The sequence below is a fragment of the Balaenoptera borealis genome (genome assembly GCF_965194805.1).
Source record: "Balaenoptera borealis genome assembly, chromosome: 17".
Classification (NCBI taxonomy): Eukaryota; Metazoa; Chordata; class Mammalia; order Artiodactyla; family Balaenopteridae; genus Balaenoptera; species Balaenoptera borealis.
This window is the reverse complement of record NC_138876.1, coordinates 24,936,328-24,953,681: the sequence shown is the minus strand read 5'-3', so window position 1 is coordinate 24,953,681 and position 17,354 is coordinate 24,936,328. Positions and strand designations below refer to the sequence as shown.

The following is a 17,354-nucleotide window of genomic DNA, read 5'->3' as shown; positions in this document are numbered from 1 at the left end:
CAGAGTTTTAAAATAAAACTTGAGATTAACCAATTTTCAACTAGTTAAAATTAAACAAATTGTTTTATTTAGAAATGATTGAAAATTAATTATTAGCATGGAAATTTTATTCATACAAAACTAGCTTTAAAAACAGGTTGAAAATTTCCAAATATCTCATAAGCATGTCACAGTAATTCTCCACATTCTTAACCTTATTAAAGTTTCACTATAATTTTAAAATTGTTTTAAAGGTATCAAATTAGGATTTTCTTTTTTCTTTCACTTAAACTTTTTCAAAGATTGTGCTTGGTAGTACGTAATTCTCACATAAGGAAAAAAGATGTAACTTTATAATAGAAGCATGAAACGGAATGAAGATATACTTAGAAGGATCTTGACAGCTAAAATGCTTAAGAAAAAAATATTGAATTTTGGAGGAACAGCTACTAATTAGGAATAATAATCATGTCCTGGTTAGAAAACTTCTGAGTATTTTTTTAAAGCCAATGAGTGGTATATGTTTTTATATATTTGCTTTCTCAATAAACTGCATTTCAAAATTCTGTCCACAATGTATATTTAGATATTTTAGACAAAAATACATGGGGATATTTTATTCATTTTGCGAGAGAAAAAACAGCTATATCACGTAATGTGGCTTGAGCATGTTCTGCCTCCTTCCCCTTCCCCCACCCCGTAGGCAGATGCTTAGTAGGACTAGTAATTCGGCTTCCTGCTTTAAACTTAAAAAAGAAGTCAAACATGAACCCCTGTCATTCACAAGCAAGCAAAAGAGCACATGTCTGTTACTAATTCTTCCAGCCTGTGTTTTCATATCATTTTAATTTGATTTACAAATTCAAAAAATTAAATGATTGTATTTTGTGGTGGGCAGGGGTAAATGAGGTATGACAATTACCAGATTATTTTAAAGACTTTTAATATACTGTAAAGCATTAATCAGAAAAAAGTTGCTATTGAATATTCATCCAAGTTACTTTGTGAATATTAAAATCTACTAGATGCATGTTGGTTATGCAAATTGGCCAGTAATATTTACTAAGCTAATATTTGGTAAGGGTTTTCTTTAATCACATGATTAAGCAATAACTACACGTGCATTACTAACATTCAGTAACTGACCTCATGGTAAATCAGACATTTTGATGTTCATGTGCTCATTACTATAAAAATGGATCAGTACCTGATCCATATTATTCTGTTTAATTGTACCTTTCTTTTTGAAAGGAAGTATGAAATCAGGATAAAAACTAATACTTTAGAACTTTTCCTGACTTTATCATAATTTCCAGGCTTTCAGGTTTAGTTTCAAAAAGGAAAGCATTTAACTGTAAACATATGTTGCTAAATGCAATCTAAAAGTATAAAAAATAATGGAATTTGTACTCTCTCAAATCTCAGTGTTTCTACCTTTAACAAGGAAGTAAACTGAATAGTTATTTATTATATTTCATCACTGAAGGTCATTACAATTAATCCTAAATAATCTCTTGTATTTGGGTAAATTAATCTGGGGTAATTCTTAGGAATGTGTCCAGGTTGCTTCTATAACTAATCTTTAAGATCTACAGACTAATTCCAAACACCCGTTTTTTGAAGACCCCAAAGGATAAATACAGTTCTTAAACAAATTTGTGAGTTAGAAGTGATCTTTAGTAGCGTTTAGATCCAGGACTTGCTAGCACTCCCAATCTTAAAATCTTCAGAATAGAGTTCTATTCTGACTATTGGTAGTGAATATTCAGTATTATTCTCTTAACCTGAATGCAGAACAGGGTGTAATATTTGAATAAAGCATTAAAAAACATTTATTTAATAACCATTGTATAACTAGCTATATATTTCAACCAGATATTTTACTAACCAGTTCTTATGTTTTACTTATATTTTGTGTTCATAATTTTTCCTCCCCATACTATAATGCAAGACCCTTGAAGGCTGAGATTTTTGTAAATTCCATTCATTGCTGAATCTCAAGTATCTAGGACAGTACCCAGTACATAGTAGATGCTCAAGAAATATCCCTCAAAAGAAAGAATAAAAGAATGAATGAATTTAATAATAATTCTAATTATTATTGTTAATAATAACAATAATAAAGAGGATAAATTTCATGAATGAAACATGACTATAATTTTTAACATGGTAAATCATAGGTCAAACAGTATAATGAAATGAAGAATAATTCCAAAGAAAGGAAAAATTGATGGTTTTGTTTTGAACTTTCAAAAACATCACTGAAAAAGTGTGGAATCTGAAGATTTAAATGCATAAGTAATAGTTACTTGAAGACTTGTGTCAACATTCCCAAACCATGATAGTTTACAATGTTAGTGTGAAATGGATTTATTTAGAATGTTCAAATTTCTGTAGAGTAAAAAGTAGATATATCTCATAATGGCAGGAAATAGAAGTGCATCTAAATTTAGTTAGGCACTTATATATACATATATATGTAGTGGTATTATAAAAAACATTGATTTCCTTTATAAGGCAATAGAATCATCCATCACTATACAATTATATCATATATTGTATAATCATTTTATTTAAAATGTAGACCAATTTAGAATACTAATTTTGGTACCATTTTAAATTGGCAGTGTGTGAAACAGATTTTTAAGTTGTCAAAATGCATCATTTAACAGTTTCAAAATACTCAACATTTCTGCATACATAACTGTTTTATGAGGAAATTGCCAATGCTGGAAAAAGGCTTAGGATTATATATAGCAACAATTCAATATTAAATATATATCTAATTCAATATTAAACTATAACTTACTTTCTTTTAAAATATTTTAAGTATGCTACACCATTATGTAAGCATTATCTTTAATAGCACAGTATTAAATGCATGTTACAAGACATACAACCCAAATTTAGGAATAAAATGTACATTCAAAAAACCCATTCTTCATTAGAAATAAAACCATGTATACAAGATGTAGTTTATCACAAACAGATTACCCTGTCAATTAACTTGCTAGAGATATATTATAAATGTGATGTTTAAAATATAAATACATCTAAAATATAATTTTATTAATATTTTAATAAAACATTTCCAAATATAACAAAAATAAAATGAAATGATTTACACATATAAGCATGCTTCTGTGAATCATAACTATATGTCCTCTTGGAATTATGATAATGGAAAATGACATGTGTTACACATGTAAATTGGCAAATTTATATAATAGTACAATTAAATTATATAATTAAATTTGGATTTTATTATGTATCATAATAAAAATTATATTTTTGAAGGCTTTCTTATTTCAACAATCTGCAAGGTACTAATAAGCATAATTCATGTAAAGCGATTTATAAACACATAATAGAAAGTGTCTTAAATAAAAACTCAAAAAATTGAATTTGAATTTCATTTTGATTAAAATTTTAGTCTTACAGATTTTTTTTTAATTATGCTATATTGCTTTGTAATTATTGTCTAACTCATCACAGACGTAAAGAACAGAATATTTTGCTAGAGATATGAGTGGATGTCCCAAAATGCATACAGCTATACAAGTACATGTTAAAGATAACTGCGTATCCACAGAAGTAGCTTTTAGATATTTATATTTGGCATGTTATTTTATATAAGACATATATTCTGTTCCATTGATTTTAGCATTTCAAATGAAACATTTGAATAAAAGCTTAAATAACAAAATAATCCTAATTGAATAATTTTGTGGCATAATGATATATAATGAAGAAAAATATAATAAACATATTTAACATGAAAACATGCAAAAGAAAAAATATACAAAATAACATCAAAATAAAATATAAATACAACTAATGCAGCAATTCTATATGAGTCATCATTTAGATATTCTATAAATTTTAGCATATGTATTTTAATTTGTATGTTGTATTTCTTCTTTCATTTAATATTACATGAAACTTACAGGAAAGTGTCAATAAATGAGGACTCTTGAAAACTAATTAAAATATGAGGGGGTGAAGTAAAACAAAGCCACTGCTTTGATACATGTTACATGTTACAGTTAGGAAGCATACTGTAGTTGGGAAAATAAGTATTTTGCATTTTAAACATTATAAATTCCAGTATTCTAAAATCTGTATAGCTTAGTATTTAATAGTATAATCTGGTGGATGTGTGTGTACTATGAATATTCAATTTATAGAAGAGATGAGTAAACAAATAGAAAGTAGCCTTTAAATTGTAGGAAAAATATAAATAATCTACCTTTGATTAGTCATTACCTAATATAAAATTGTCTCTGACTAGGAAAATAAATGGACAAATCCTGAAAAAATTAGTTTCTAATTTAGTTTTAAAGAGCAGGTATATATTGGTCTTAAAAAGTTTTGATTTTAAATTAAAATGCTGCATTTATTTTGAAACTAAATAAGACTATGATCTTAAAACATCTCATTAAATAAATATAAGATATTCTTAATTATAAGATGCACCTCTAAGAAAGAAACCATTCAGCCATTAAACTATGACATGACAATGCAAAAATGCTGTCCCCTAAATCCAGATTTCTGATACAATGAAATGTGAAAGAAGTTGATCTCACTAATTCAAGTAACAGATTTTCTACAATCATGAATTAATTAAATAAATTAGGTACACATTAATTTAAAAATAGAACTAAGAGTTTAAATAAAAATTGTCTTTCTGAATTCACTGACATATTGATATATATTTATATTTATATTATATATTTATATCTAAATTTTTAAGCATTAAATAGGGACACCAATATTAACTTTTGCAAGTGGACTTGTTATTGTTTATCAGATGCAAGTGATCTTAAATGAATAAATACTTGCAATCTAAGCTGAAACTGATGATAGCAAGATTTAGTGATACATTTACTAAATCCACACTTACTGTGAGTAAATAAATGATTATAAAACAAATATTCAACAAAATATGTGCTAATGCCAAGTTGTTTATATACAAGATAAAAACTCCATATTCTGAAATGTTTGCAATTTTGATAAACCCACATGCCAAACAACCATAAATATCTTTATCTAAATGAAACATAGAAAATACCAAGTTTTAGAAAGCATACAGAGAGTACTCTGTTGGTCTACCACAACAAAACTACGTGTGTGTGTGTGTGTGTGTGTATATATACACACACACATATATATGTATATGTGTATATATGGTAAATACATATATGTGTCATATAACATATGTTATATATGTTATATAGTATAAATCTATGAATGTTACACTAAATGTCCTCACAGTTTGTCACAGAATGTGAGAGAAGAGACATCTAATTTCTTAGTACTAAAAATATAGTAAGCTCATGCGAGGGAAAATTTAAGTAGAGGGCTGTATGAGTCTTGAAGATTTTCTGTCTCAAAGAGCCATTTCTTGCTTCACCTAGTTGATTAAAGTGAAGTTGCAAAACGAAGCGTCAGCATCTTATCACTCCTTTTCATACATTTTTGGAAGTCTCAACAATGTATAGTGGTAGGTACAAGGTGTCTTTTTTTTATTTTAATGTGCCCAGTCACAAACACACACACCACTCACAAGAATAAATATTCACAAAATGCAAACTGAAGCCTTTTTTGTGTAACTAAGCATAATGTTAATCCATAAAGTCACAATACTGGCAATAAAACTTGAACACCTAGCTTTGAAGTAAGATTCACAACATCCTTGTCATATTTCTTAAGAATAAAAGGATAGAATGTCCCTTCACACTTTTCTAAAACCATCTCCTAGAATCCTGCATTTTGAGACCTCTTTCTTGTAGCAGCTCTTATCTCTTAGCAAAACTAGAAGGACACATTCTGGGTTTCCCCAAAACAAACAAAATGTAACTTAACACACACTTGTTTAATTTCCTTCCACACAAAATCTTGTGGAGTAGCTGCCAGTTCTCATGGAAGATTTAAAGGCATTGTTAGCAAAAAGGGACACCACATATCTTTCATTCCAAAGTGTAATATAAGGAACTCCTTCACTTTCAGAACACTGCTGCTTCTAACAACTGATATGTATTAATGATGTTCTGAAAGTAGAATTCATGTCTTATACATGTATATCTCTCACTTCCCCTTGAATGTTTCATATATATATGAGGGAAGAATGAATGTGGATAAATGTACTTCTCTCTTATTTTTCAAAAATATAAACATTTCATCTTATGTTTAATTAGTAGTTATTGAGTGTTAAACGTATTTTAAGGATATAAATATAAGAAAGAAATTGGACCTGTTCAGATGTATTTAAACAATATAAAAGCATAATTATAATATAACTGCAATTAATATTGCATGTGCTAGAACATAAGTAATGAAAAGAGGAAGGGACATCTAAGAACACATAAATCACTCTTTCATTTGTGTTTTCTCAAATGAGGGTAGTGTTTCCCTTTTCTTCCATTCTCCAGCACTTTTTTCCCTCCAAAAAAATATTTTATAATGATATTTGGTACTGTGAAGGGGAAGGGAAAGAAGTAAGGGAAAGGAACTGGTGGAGTTACCCTTTATACATATCATGGTTGAAAGAAAAAATAAAAGAAGGCTTTATCCTGACCTAGCTCATTATGTCCCTGAGTCCTGCTTACTTTGCTATCTCAGTGTATCCATGTTTATCCTTTATTTCCTTCTATAATGGCCTTCTAGTTTGGGGAGGGCAGGGGGGTTGCCATTTTTTTACTAATTATAAGTGTTCCTCTTTTTTTAATACCTAAAGTATAAAGTATACCTAATGCTGGTTTTATATATGTGATATGATTTAAAGGGAACCAAGGAACTATTTCTCTCTGTGTATCCAGATGCTACTTAAAAAAAAAGATGCTCTTTAGGATTAGGCATTGTTCTCTCATAATTGTTCTCTTATCAGACAAATGCTTTTTTTGGTTGAGAGAACACACATATTAGAGTGATTGCTCAACTATTTAGTTTGAATTAGTTTATTGTAAAGTTTTCTTCTCCTCAAAAGAAATAATAGGGGCAGTTTGAGAAATATGTGTTTTGGTGAAGTGTGTGAAGCTTGCAGTAAGATCACTGAACACTACTTGTTGAGGCATTTATCATAGGTTCATATCTGATCCCATGTGGTTGTTATATGATTTGAAAGAACTAGGTTCATTATTAACAGGTGAGTGTAATGGAGGTGTGGGCAGATAGGAAAGGGCTGACATTCTGGAAGAAAGACTATTATGGTATTTATTGTGGAAAGGTTGCTGAGCAACTGGTGAATATCTGCATAAATATGCTGAAGTAGAGCAGCCTAATAAGAAACTCAAGCCAAAAAAAGTCTTATTTTCCTGCATCAACACTCTGTAAAACACTTTTTATCCTGTAGCAGCTAATTAATTAGTAGCAGGAGTGATTTTCTTGGAAAAAAAATACCAATCTTGGCTTTAAAAAGTAGCATGTTGAAGGAAAGTTTTTTCAAAACCTTTAGAAATGGTAAGAAACTTGAGTCTACCATTAAAGGTTACTATTAACTGGATAGGCAAATATACGTTATATATTGGGGTATTATATATAATTATATGTTGGGGTATTTAAAATATATATTTCCACATTGAAAGGTAAATCTTCATATTTCTTCATGTAATTATTCTGTCCAGTTCCTTTCTTACAAAGACTACATTTTATTTCAAGACTCTAAGTAAAAAGACTGTCTTTTAATACCATCAATAAAACAAAGGTATGAAGCCTATAAAAGCCTAACAATGAGTAAGAGTATTCTATTTGATTAAGATCATACACAGTTTAATTGACTGACTTTCGGATGAAAAATATTAATTAAAGAAAAGGAAGTTTTCTTAATCATTAAAGTGGTTTAAAATACCTAAAAGTTTTATATCTACCCAGATGATTTTGGTATATTCCAATTACAGGCAATAATATGAATATCAAATCATTTTTCTCACGTATACTTTTAACTTTTATAAGAATGGTGGAGACTTGGCTTTTCACCTGTGGAATGGTATCTAATCTCCCCAAATTTCTGAATACAGATGATTAAAACACCATAAATATATTGGTCATTCTAATGGTTACTTTAAATGACTAGATAACAGACTATTTAAATAAACATGTTATAAAGAGGAATCAACATTTACTGAACATTTACTGTGTTACAGACACAGTCCTAAGTACCTATGAGCTGAGGATATTAAAGCTCAGAGTACTCTCAAAACATACACTAACTCACTTTGCTAGTAAATTCAAAAGCTAGGACTGGACCCAAATTGTATAATCCCAAAACCACAGTCTTAACTCCTGAAATCAGTACACCTCTACTTAGTCTCCCCAATACAAAATAGTGTGTAAACACTTGTGTCTCAATCAACTTATAAGTTATTTATTTATGTTTTTTCTTCCTTGTATTTCTTCCCCCTCCTTCCCCAACACATGTCTGACTTTTACCAGGTCTCTCTTGCAACTCCCTTGCCTCAGGGAAGGATGGTTCTGCAGGACTAAAAGAGACATTTGCTCTAAGATCTCTCCATGGCTTTTGTTTCCTAACAGTCTAGGATTCTTGAGGGGATTATCAAGTGACAGGAGAGAATCAATGACTTGGGTAGAGGTTGGGGGCCAAGGAGAGGCACTGAAGATGATGTACACAACCTCCCTACTGCATCTCAGGAAGTGGAAGAGTCCAGGAACCTGCACTCTCACCTTTGGCTAAGATTTTCTACTCAGGCTTGTCATGGGAAGCACAGGATCACCTGATTTCATGGGAAATTCAGGCTTGGACAATGATGACAGGGTGCCACTGTCCAAGCACTGCAAATGCCCCCTGGATTCTTCTCCAACTCAAGGGAAGAAGAAGGTGCCAATGTTTTTTCTACCCTCACACACAATGACCTGGATAGAATTCTCCTGTCAGGGACAATAAGGTCTCTCAAATTTATCTGAATTTAGGAGAATAAAGTGACATTTCTTGCTCATGCAAGTCCGTAGATTAAATTTCATACCTGTTTCACTTGCAAATACAGCAAAAGTATATACACACCCCAACAGCCTATCTTGTTTTTTAATAATTCAATTTCAGCTTGACATGATGCCTCTGTGTTCTTACTATTTCCTCCTTTAACTATTATAGTTTTTCCTCTCATAACAGTTCTTAGTAATCTAATTTCACTTATCTTTGAAAATTATTTGCTGCTTAATAGTTACAAGACTTGTATTACCACCCCTAACCCTTCTTACCATGTTACTAAATTGGATCACTTTTTTTTTTCCTTTCTGCATGAACAAAAGCTTCTGTAAATTTCTGGTTCCTAACTTTTACCTACAAGGACTTCTCTAATCTTCAGAAAATTTCATAGGAGAAATAGTTTTTCTTAGCTTCACATAAATTTTATTATTTATGGAGAGTAGATACTTTACTATGAGGACTTTTGCCCTAAAGACCCAGGAATCAATTAGTCCTAAGCAACTATTCCTCACTGATTCCAAGTTCTAATAATCATAGCCTCTAACAATTACGGATCACTTACTTCATGTAAGTTCTATGACAAACATTTTCCATTTAACCTTCAAAAATCATATGCAGCAGATACAATTAAAATTAATATAGTCCAGGATAAATAACTTGATTAAGGGCATTCATTCCTGTATTCACTCAAGGGTTTATTGTCTCAAGTCATTCATTCAGGTATTCATCTAACAAGAATATATTGAGTGCCCACTTTATGTCCGTCAGGCACTGAATAATTCAGAAGTGAGTAGTGCAGACAGTACGTTTCCTAAGAAAGATTACATTCAAGTGGAAGAGATGAAGAATGGACAGATTAATATAATAGCTAGTAGTGAAACACAAAGTGACATTTGAGCTAAAACCTTAATAAAATGAAAGAATGGGAAATAAAAATAAAAGACTTGATACATCTGGCACTTTTATTCAGACTGTCAGATTCCATAGCTTGTGTTCTTAATCTTGGTGATATACTGCTTCCTATTCAGTCAGAACTTGGGAATTTCACTTTATTTCTCTATAACTATGTTCCACAGTCTCTCGTGCTCTATATTTCTATGAAGTAATATGTATTTTCCTTTGAGACAATATTACATTTTGAGAGTAAAATTTATATATTTGAATTCACATTTAAGGAATAAAAATTAAAATAATAGCAATAGGGTCACTAATTTTATTCAATGAACACATCTATATTAAATTGCTAGCTAGCCATTGTTCAATGCTAGGATACAATGATGAGTGAGAGAGATAATGTAAACATAAAAGTCTGTCATACAAAGTGAAGTAAGGCAGAAAGAGAAAAACAAATACCGTAAGCAGCTGCATAGCACAGGGAGATCAGCTCTGTGCTTTGTGACCACCTAGAGGGTGGGATAGGGAGGGTGGGAGGGAGATGCAAGAGGGAGGAGATATGGGGATATATGTGTATGTATAGCTGATTCACTTTGTTATAGACCAGAAACTAGCACACCATTGTGAAGCAATTATACTCCAATAAAGATGTTAAAAAAAAAAAAAAAGAAACAACAAATACCATATGCTAACCCATATATATGGAATCTGCAAAAAAAATTGGTCTGATGAACCTAAGGGCAGGACAGGAATAAAGACGCAGATGCAGACGTAGAGAATGGACTTGAGGACAGGGGGAGGGGGAAGGGTAAGCTGGGACGAAGTGAGAGTGGCACTGACATATATATACTACCAAATGTAAAATAGATAGCTAGTGGGAAGCAGCCACATAGCACAGGTAGATTATCTGGGTGCTTTGTGACCACCTAGAGGGGTAGGATAGGGAGGGTGGGAGGGAGACACAAGACGGAGGGTATATGGGGGTATATGTATACGTATAGCTGATTCACTTTGTTATACAGCAGCAAGTAACACAACAATGTAAAGCAATTATACTCCAATAAAGATGTTTTTAAAAAAGTAAATTTTAATTAAAATAAAAGTAAAAAAAAAAATAGACAAACAAGAAAAAACAATAAAATATGACTGCACTATGTTGGTGTGTTATATTAAATGTGGCCACACATTCTTTGCAACTCTTTCCATCAAGAGGTACAAACTATTTCCCTATGCCCTTGGATCTAAGTAGTCCTCCTGCCTTACTATGACCAACAGAGTAAATCAGAAGTGATATTGTGTAATTCTTGTGTCTCAGTTCCAACAGTCCTTATAGCTTCCACCTTGGCTGTCTTGGAATGTTTCCCTGAGACTACCATAGAAGGAACTATGTCTGGCCTACTGGAAAATGAGAGGCACATGAAGGAGAACTGAAGTACTCCAGTTGAGAATATTGAGGCACTTCAGTGAGTGAGGCCATAGTGGACCTTGCAGTCCAGTAAACCCTGCAGCTTAATGCAGCTATACATGTGAGCCCAGAAACATCCTGCAAACCAAGAGAATTGTGAGAAATAGTAAAGTATTGTTGTTTTAAGCCTCTAAGACTTGGGGTGGCTTTTACAAGCTATGGTTAATTGACACAATATGTGAAATGCAGAATTTTATAGAAATACATAATAGAAACACTAATTTGGTCTTGGGGATGACTTAACAAAGAGAAGCTTTCTGGAGGAAATATTTTATACTGAAAGCAGAAACATGACTAGGAATTTCCAAGGTGAAGACAAAGGAAAGAGATGGTCCAGACAGAGTGTGCTCTATGAATAAAGGTCATGAGACAAGACAGATTTTGTTAGCTTCTAGGAATTAATGGTCATTAGTATGGGTAAAAGAGACTGCAAGCAGAAAACTACTAGAATTTAAGATGAAAATATAGGTAGAGGGCGTATTGTAAGAATATGGTACAGCAGATACGGTACAAGGCATGAGGTGATATCTGAACTTTGTATGAATCCAACAGAAACAGTCCCTTGATTCTACTCACTCTAATCAGCACCACATTTCTCTCATCCCTTCTCAGAACCAAATGTGTTTCTTGAAAGAAAGTATTATTATGATAGTATGGATTCTCTTTCCACTGATGGAAAACATAAAAAGCATTCTTAAGATTAAAAAAGTAAACTTCTAGTAATTCCAAAATGTGGTAACCGTGGGGTCATCTCTAAAACAAAATTTAAAATTATAAAATATTTGCATTTTAACCCACAAGTCTTATATGTCTGTATTCATTTCCCTTTGTTGTCATTTTTCTATTTTCCAGTGCCACACCTATGAGGACCTACTTCATCCAGTTTTTTAAACTAGTAGGTGGAATTCTTTGTTGAAGTAAAAATATATTTCACAACAAGGTCAAACAAAGTCTTTCATTAGAGGATGAAATTTGTGTTACAGAATTTCAGTCACTAGCTGGAAGGCTGCATAGAATTGGGGCAGATGTTGGGGGTTCTCAGAGCCCCCATCATGTCATACAGTCACCTACAGAGTCTATCTGCAAAAAGTCAGCTCGAATGTATCTTTATGTGTAATTACATTCAAAATATGCTCTCAAAAATTGTATTTTCCTTTCAGAAAGATGATTTCTGCTATAAAATGTCACTGAATCTGTGCAGTTTCTGGCTTTCCTGGTACAGAGAATACTTTTATATTCAGACGAATAACTTCTAAAGTTCATTTAAGATGAAATTTCACATGGTGTGCCTTGAAACAAATTAGAATTAAAAAATAGTATGCCAGTCAGTCAATAACATAAACTGAGGTTTGCAATATAGAAGAGAATGAGATACTTAAAATATTATTTTGTGATCCTAAAATAGTACATACAAATTATATACAGTATATTTTCTTGAGTTGGCCTAGTGAAGTGATCTATAGCAATTAAAGATTATTTATAATGTGACTACATCTATACTTTTGCTTTTTGAAAAATATGATTATTTACAATCATTTTTAACACCACTTCACAGATGAGACAGAACACTGTTTTGCAATTAGTTCTCGGTTCAATACTGGCTATGCTGAAACTAGGAATAAAATTGTGGGTGATTTGCCTTAATTTCCTCATTTATCATAAAAAAGTTTGGACTGAATTAGTAGTTACTAAATCTGTCACTGTGAAATGCTCCTTTCATTACATTTCCCTAAGAAACTATTTTTTGGAAAACTTCTGTCTTACAAATAAACTAAATCACTTTCACAGTAAGAAATGGATGCTCATTTTAAAAAACCAATCATGTCACCTGGTAATCAGCACTTCTAATCACCATGAGGTAACCAATATATCACTGTGTTAGTTATAGTGCTAAGCAAAGAAAACTGGTATTTTAGTTAGCATGTGATACACTGTAATGGGTAAATTTTAAATAAGCTTTTTGAAATAATTAAAATAATGGACCATTATTATTCTTCCAGGGAATCTCAAAAAGGAATCACTGGGCTATACAAGATGTTTAAGGTTCTTTCCAGCTCTACAAACCTATGAGTATAGAAAACTGAATTTAAATAATACACTTATTTTAATATGTTGTTCATCTGCCATCCTCTCTCTCTCTCTCTCTCTGTTTCTCTCTGTCTCTGTCTCTCTCTCCCCCCACTCCTCTCCCTCACCTCCTTCCTCCTTCCCTTTCTCTCTTTGCTCTTTCTGTTTTTCTTTCTTTCTTTCCTCCTACAACTGTACTAGACATTTAATGCATTCCAGGCCTTCCTCTGGTTGCTAAAGTGATCAAAGGAAGGGAAGAGATATCAAGAAAGTACATATGGTGATTTCAGCAATGTTAGCACTATAAAGGCACAAATATAGGAGGCAGAGTGCCTAGGTTGTTGAGGGTAGCCTAAATCACACTGACTTATCCTCTCTAAAATGGAGATTTTTGTGCTGACTCCTGAATGGTACCAAAAAAAAAAAAAAAGCCTATCACAGGAAGACTTGAGGGAACACTTTTCCACTCAGAGAAAATGGCAAATACAAAGAACCTAAGACAGAAAAGAAGATGGTATGTCTAAGAGGGCAGTGAGAAAATGTTAAGTAGTAGGAAATGAGGGACTTGTGTGCCATTTTAAGAAGTTTGGGTTTTATTTTCTAATTTATTCTAAGTAAGTAATATAAGGGAAGAGCTGATTTAAATTTAAACAAATCACTTTGCTATTAATGTGCATGTGTGTGCATGCTCATGTATGTGTATATGTGTGCATGTGTACCGGGAGTTGATTACGGTAGTAGTTTGCTGCTATGACAAGAAATATGTGACAAAGTGGCATGTGGAAGAAAATGAGGTAGGTTTCCTGGCTTTTTTCCCACTAGAGCACTCCAAAGATGAAAAAGTCTGAAAATAGCTACTACAGAGCTTCTGCACCAGACTTCATATTTGCAAAGGTTGAAAATGTAAATACATCAGACCAGAGAGTCCATATTAAGAGCCAAGAGCAGATCCATGCAGAATGAGGAACTGCCTGGGATGATACAGGAAGTATAATGAGTACTGAGGTTCAAAATATATCCAAATGGCTAATTGAAACCAATGTTCCAAATAAATAACAAAGTGATGGTAATGCTAAAAGCTGAGTAGCACAGTCCCTGAAAGAAACAGATGCTGTGAGCAGCAGGGAGACACCAGCGTAACTGGAACAAATGTGACTGTGAATAATGCTCTTTCATGACCCTTACAGCCTATCATATATGCTGGGAAAGTGTATCCAAGATATTTAGAAAAATTTCATCTTTGAAGTTTTAAGGAATGAGAAGGATGCCAAGGCTAAATAGGACATGAAAAGAAAATGAGATTATGGCATTCTACAGAATGACATGAGATGTGGTAATTCTTGAATTAAGAAAATGGGCTAATATATCTAACAAAAAGAATGCATTTCTTTGTTGGTTCATTTAACAAATATCTATTGAGTGTTACCATGTGCTAGGCATTATTATGCTGAGGATATAAAGGGAAAAATCACACCCCATCTTCCTTTCAAGGAACTTACATTTTTAAAGGGGAAGAGATACAATAAAGCAATAAATTAACAAAGAAAGGAAATGTCCAATAGTGAACTGAAGAAAATTTTAAAAGTGGCATAACAGAGAGTGCCTGGTACCTGTCAATGAAAGCCTCTTTGAGACGAGGATATTTATATTATGACCTAAAGGACAGGAAGGAGTCAACCACATGAAGGCTGGGGTATAAGAATTCCAGAAAGCCAGTGTTGCTGAGTCACAGGCAGGGAGGAGACACGTAGGGATGAGTTTGGTGATACAGGCAAGGGGTGAACATGTAGAGCCAAACAGTCAGCTGTATCAATGAAGTTTTTAAATAAATGTGCTAGGAAGCCATGGTGAGGTTTTGAGTTTGACATGGTTTGTATTTTTTTAAAAATCACTCTAGTTTTGTATAGATAATAGATTATAGAGAGGCAATAGAGTCAGAGGACAGACCAAAGAGAAGGCTAGTGCAGATATAAAGGATAGAGATAATATTTTTGATGACTGGGGACAATGGGTTGACTCATCAGGCAAACCAATGATCATGGGATAATTAAAATTTAAATGAATTTTAAATTAGATAACATTTACCTAATTTATTGTAAATATCAAGTATAAATGTGTGATTGTGCTGGTTAAAACTATCAAGGAATTTTAAAAGCACAGTCCACGTATGTGAAGTAATGTCCTATATTTTCATCTGATATGTCCAACTCAATGAGTATGTATACTTCCAGCTACTAGCAGAAACAGAGTTGTAAAGGATAGCTGGATGCAAAAGGCAACTGAAAACTGGAAAAGACCACAAGCATATACTTCATTATTATTACTCCAATGAAGAAAATAAATAAATACAATAAAGAAAAAAATACAATATTATTTTGTCAATCTTTTTCATGAAAAATAATCATATAGGAAATTAGTTAAATTAGCATGTAAATCCCCATTATGTCTAAAATGGCCAGGTACTGTGATAGATGCTTTAAAAAATACCATGGGCTATAATTATCACAATAATATTACATGTTAGAAATTATTATTTTTGTTTTATAAATGATAAAATTGAGATTTCAAGGGCTAAGAATTTCATGGGCTTGACTGTAATTCCAATAAATGCTCTTTGTTCTATAATACTACATTGACACCCTACATCTTCATGTCCATCCCTTCTTCACATTATACTACTGATAAGTGTAGAACCAATACACCTATGCATATAAAGCATATTTATTTAGAAATTAGAAAACTTAATAAAAGCAACTCACAGCATTCCCAAATGGGGAATAATAGTAGCCTTGCCAATCAAAAATAATAGAATTAGACATCACCAGTGGTAACAATGTCTTTTATTTTTATATTTGGAAAAAATACATTTGTAGAAGTCTGGAAATATATAAAATATAACTGGCTTAAAATATTCTACAAAAAATTAATAAATAAAAAATTTTTACATGCACTTATTGTATAAAAGATATCTATATTTATAATTTCCAGGGCACTATTCTCTGTCTGAAGGTTAGTAAGACATGTATTTTCCATTAAAGGAGATATAAAATTTCTACAAATTAGCTAGAATCAAGGGAAGGTGGGAAAGGAGACAGATTATATCTGAATCTCTATATAAGAAAAAATATGAAGATAACTGCATTTAAGAGATGTAGGCAACTGATGGGATGGGGTAGCTGAGGTTGAGAGAAAAGTGTATGCAAGGATGAAGAAGTATGAAAAAATGAAGAAACTGACAGCTAGTTCAGTTTTGGTGCAAATAATATGAGAGGAGTTGGTAAAGGAGAAATCTATAAAGGGTAGCATGAAAGATATTAAGCAGTTTGAAGCAGTCATTTGTTACTCTTTGGCCACCCAGAAACCATAGTTCTAGTAAGAGAAACTTGGTTGAAGGATTTTAACTTGTCACATCTTTTAGCTTTTATCTCTGATTTCTAAGTCTCATTTGGAGGTGTGATGAATATTTAATTATAATTTGCATTAAGAAATTTTAAGTAACTGAGGAGTTTAAGTATTTAAATTCTAAGTAATTAAGATACCTTAAATAAATAACCAAAGTAGCCCATATAACCATGACTTAGTCTAATTCATATAACCTTTTATGATATCATGGGAATGGAAGCAGAAACAGTCAAATGAAAAGGAGAAGCCTTGTTTGTCATTTTCACATCCTTATCATTTCTAATACTGAAATTCTATTCAGATAATTTGAGCTGTAAAATGTAATTTTAATTGTTCCATAAATTTTTTTTATCTGATTTGAAGGGTATATTTGCAGCTGTTCTTACTAATCTCAGAAAGATATGATTAAAAATAACATTTTGTCTCTTTGTGAGACAAGACAGTTTAGGCTGCACTTCCACCTTATGAGGTTCAGGATCTAATTTAATGAAGTCCATGAGGAGAAAGAAGATTTTGAAGGTGTGCACTGATTCAGTGGTTCTGGGAGAGATATATGTATGCACAGACAAGGAAATACCAAACTTTACCTCAAATTTACTAGAAAAC

At 32.0% G+C, this 17,354-nt stretch overlaps 1 protein-coding gene across 2 annotated transcripts in view; it reads right to left on the bottom strand.

Annotated features, from left to right (window-relative positions):
• Positions 1-17,354, bottom strand: part of CSMD3 (CUB and Sushi multiple domains 3) — a 1,186,187-nt gene that overhangs the window by 731,873 nt on the left and 436,960 nt on the right. The gene's annotated exons all lie outside the window — the stretch shown is intronic.